Source organism: Capsicum annuum, chromosome 7 (assembly GCF_002878395.1).
Source record: "Capsicum annuum cultivar UCD-10X-F1 chromosome 7, UCD10Xv1.1, whole genome shotgun sequence".
Taxonomy (NCBI): domain Eukaryota; kingdom Viridiplantae; phylum Streptophyta; class Magnoliopsida; order Solanales; family Solanaceae; genus Capsicum; species Capsicum annuum.
Genome location: NC_061117.1, coordinates 29,296,651 through 29,300,668, shown reverse-complemented (window position 1 = coordinate 29,300,668; position 4,018 = coordinate 29,296,651). Strand labels below are relative to the sequence as shown.

The 4,018-nt window shown below is 34.5% G+C and overlaps 1 long non-coding RNA gene across 1 annotated transcript; it reads right to left on the bottom strand.

Annotated features, from left to right (window-relative positions):
* Positions 1-204: 204 nt before the first annotated feature.
* Positions 205-3,399, bottom strand: LOC107877749. The gene is made up of 3 exons (XR_001676495.2): positions 3,051-3,399; positions 1,639-1,968; positions 205-675 (listed from the first exon to the last, which is right to left on the bottom strand). It is a non-coding gene; the product is annotated as an uncharacterized LOC107877749 (long non-coding RNA).
* Between the last annotated feature and the right edge of the window lie 619 nt (positions 3,400-4,018).

Genomic DNA, 4,018 nt, shown 5'->3' with positions numbered 1-4,018 from the left:
CGGGACCAGATGCATGTAACTGAGAGTGACATTACCGATAATTCCAGTATGTAGCTATGGCCACCTCATATACAAAAGATCTAATTTATGGTTTTGGAGATACAATTGGATAAGTAACATGAGTGCCCCACGAAACGAATTGTAATGACATACGCTAACAGACACAAGAAGCTTGAATTTATTTGATCTAATAGACACATTGACTATTTAAGAGCCATAATTGATATTAGAAAGTAGTTACGAAAAAAATAACTAAGTGATGACGCTTGTAGTTACCATTTGAGTTAACCATCAACGAAGAACAACAAACTGAAACAAAACAAAACAAATGAAAACAAAGAACAGTAACGGAGCTAGTTTCCTTGTTCCAGTATAACTCTTTTTGAGCTTGAAATGTATCTGTGAGAGAATACAAAGCAATGACTGCACTTGATTGCGCATAATTGAATCGCCTATGAAGGTGAAAGATTTGTTTCACATCAAATTGAGGAATTTTTTGGGGTTAAATCTCGGTAGCTCAGTCTCTCGGATTCCATCTCCAGTAAAGATATTCAGTATCAGGTCTCCCATTTTTCATACAGTTGTGGTGAGATTCAATTAAATAACAAGTGGCATTTGTGTAAACTGGACCACTTGGATCATGAACCCAGCTTCCGATAAATAAATCACATTTTCCTGTTTAAAAAAAAAGGAGACACAGTTTGTAGGGATTTACACACCAGTGACCTAAGCTCAAATTGCAAATCCAATTATTTACTCAAAGTTGCTGTTCTTTTTTCTATTACTAAAATTAACTACCTACCAGTCAAAGACAAAATCATAAATTAGAAACAACAAGTACTTCTAGTTCCCCTAGAAGAAAATTTGCCATCCTCAGTTTATTCAACTCAAATGGAAGAATAAAATACTCCCTCCGTTACATGTTTAAGACTATTACAAAATTAAAGAATATTTTGATACATTTCATTATTTTTAATTAAAGACCACAAGGTACAAATTTCAGTGTCAAATGTTATCTCGCTAATCCTTTTCTCAGGGAGAATGTTCAGTTTCTCGTTATCTTAAGTTGTTCCACTAAAATTAATCAAGGTGTGGTGTTCATGGTGCGGGCAGCTATAATTTTATTCATAATACTCAATATGTGTATCTTATGAGTTCCCACAAGCAGTATAGATATGTCCTGCAATTAGTTTTCAGATTACTACAGGCCATAAGATGACTCTCAACCAAGAATAAATTCCAAAGAAGCAAAAAGACAACTGTGACTTGCTAAATTAGATTTAAATGCCGAACATAAACAATATTTTTTCTTTTACCTTTGTTTCCATTCAAGGCATTAGCCTCAGGATTTTTCACTCATAGTCTCTTATGTTTTGGTACCGCTTAAAATTAGATGGGACCAACACTTCATATATTCTGAAGACATAAGTTTGCAAATCTTGTGCAACCTCAGGTTAAATATAAACATATAATCTTTTTTATGGCTTTTCTTAACACACTTCTAATGTTACTAACTTATGCATCAACCATATTTATCGCTCATGTGATGTTTTTAGTGATTGTACAAAAAATAGGGGTAGTCAATTTTACTCTTCATAGGTACAAATTAAAAGTGAGTTAATAGAATTTTCTCTTCACCTGTTCAGTTGGATCAGACGCGAGCCCCGAGCCCCTCCTCCGGCGGATTCCTCCTTTTGTTGCTCAGCCGATGGGGTATTAGCAGCCGTTTACAGTTGTTGTTCCCCTCCCAAGGGCAGGTTCTTACGCATTACTCACCTGTTCGTTATTGCAAACACCGTTTTCTGTGTTTTCCGTCCGACTTGCATGTTTTAAGCATGCTGCCAGCGTTCATCCTGAGCCAGGATCGAACTCTCCATGAGATTCATAGTTGCTTTACTTATAGCTTCCTTGTTCGTAGACAAAGTGGGTTTGGAAATGTCTTTCATTCCAAGGCATAACTTGTATATCCTGTTTAGTTGGTGCACGACAAAATACACAAGCAACAATTATCAAACTTGAAGTCTGACCAATTTCTGACCAAGAAAAAGTTGAAATTTTTTGGAAGCTCAAACCGAATTGAAAATGTAAAATTTAGATCTCAATTCAAGATCTCTCTTAAATCTCCTCCGAGTCTGGGAAGAAACACATTTTTTTCTTCTTACTAAATTTTCAGGTGCCAATCATGTAAACTAACATTCAATATTCATCTCAAGAAGTATCTAAACACATGCAACACATAAAACAACCCAGTCAAAATTAGAAAACACAAAATTCAGAAGTTCTACTTTTCGCATTGGAACGTAGAAATGAGTCAATGACTAAAACAGGGAAAACAAAAAGTCACCTAAATCTGAGTGTTTTTTTATTGGCAGGGATATGCAGCAAGTAGTAGCTCAATTTTATTCTATTTTTTTGAAACTGATAACTAATTTATATTCTAAATTTTAAAAAATAGAGTAGTGTTCGAAGGAATTCATTCTAAATTCTAAAAACTGTTGATGTCAAGAGCACAATCTGCATCAAATTTTGGTATCGAGCAGAATTTTAAGCTTTAATTTTATTTTTTAAAATTAAAAAAAGCAATCCAAAATACTTTAATAATTTCATTCGCATGAGTTCAAGCATAAAAAGTTAAAAGAATTTACAAAAATAAACTTAGAATCACAAAAAGATTTGGCACATACTTCGGCTACTCATCTATGTCTTCAATTACGGGTAAGAAGAGGTAAGTTGGAGTGTTGGAGGACTAATCTGTAGAGAATTAAAGAAGTGGATTGACAAAGAAAGAAATAAGGTTTGACAAAATCTTGAAGAAGTGGCTTACCTGAAAATTAAGAGAAACAATATGATCTGAGAGGAATAAATTACAAATTAAATTTAACCTAAAATTGGGTATATGACCTGAAAATTGAAATTAGAATCAAACACGAACAAAATTATTTGCAAATTGGAGGAAATATGAATACAAAAGAGCCAATAAAACATAGGGTAAAATTTAAGACAAATTTAACAGAGGCAGACCAAAAATTCAAAAAGCAACAAAAACATACCCAGTGTATTCCGATCAAGTGGGCTCAGATTCAGGATGTGAAGATGAAGAGTTGCTTGCACGTGTTCTTTATATTTTTGGTAGAGAAGAGATAGAAAATTGATACTTCTAGAGCTTTATTGCTAGAAATTGATGGATTATGAAAATAAAGAATTTTTTTTCGAATTGTATTGTCAGACAAACTATAAATGTACAGAGATATGTTAAAAAAAAAAAAAAAGAGAAGAAAGTTTGAGCACAGGATGAGCGAGAATCATACCTGATGTTGTAATGAACTGATAAAGAAAATCAAGGGTATTTCTGACGGAATATCAAAGATGAGGATGTTTCTGGACAATGGGCTACGCAACAACAACAACATAGAATGTACGCAGATCATATCACTATCTCATAAAATGTATGCAGATCATATCACTATCTCAGAAAAAATGGAGAGGCTATTTTTGATAGACTAATATACCAATTCAAATATAAGTGTATATAACTAGTATGATACACAAGACAAACTAACAGAATATCAAACACAAAAGATAAGTACATATATAAACTAGTTCGGTAAGTAAAATAAACTAACACCGCTAGCAACAAACAAAAAACTCTAGCCTCCGAGGAGCGCACCCCTACTATTACAAACACCCTCCCACCCCTAACCCTCTATCCTAATCTGCTTCCTCCACACCTTCCTATTAAGGGTCATGTCCTCCGTTAGCTGTAACTGCTCCATATCATACCTAATTACCTCTCTCCAATATTTCTTTGGTCTACCTCTACCTCGCCTAAAACCATCCATAGCCAGTATCTCACACCTCCAACGTAACCTTACTTCTCGCATCTTGTCATCCACCGAGGCAACTCCTACATTCTCTCAAATAATCTCATTCCTTACCCTATCTTTCTTAGTATGCCCACACATCCATGCAACATTCTCATCTCTGCCACCTTAGTTCTTAACTGGCCAACACTTCGCTC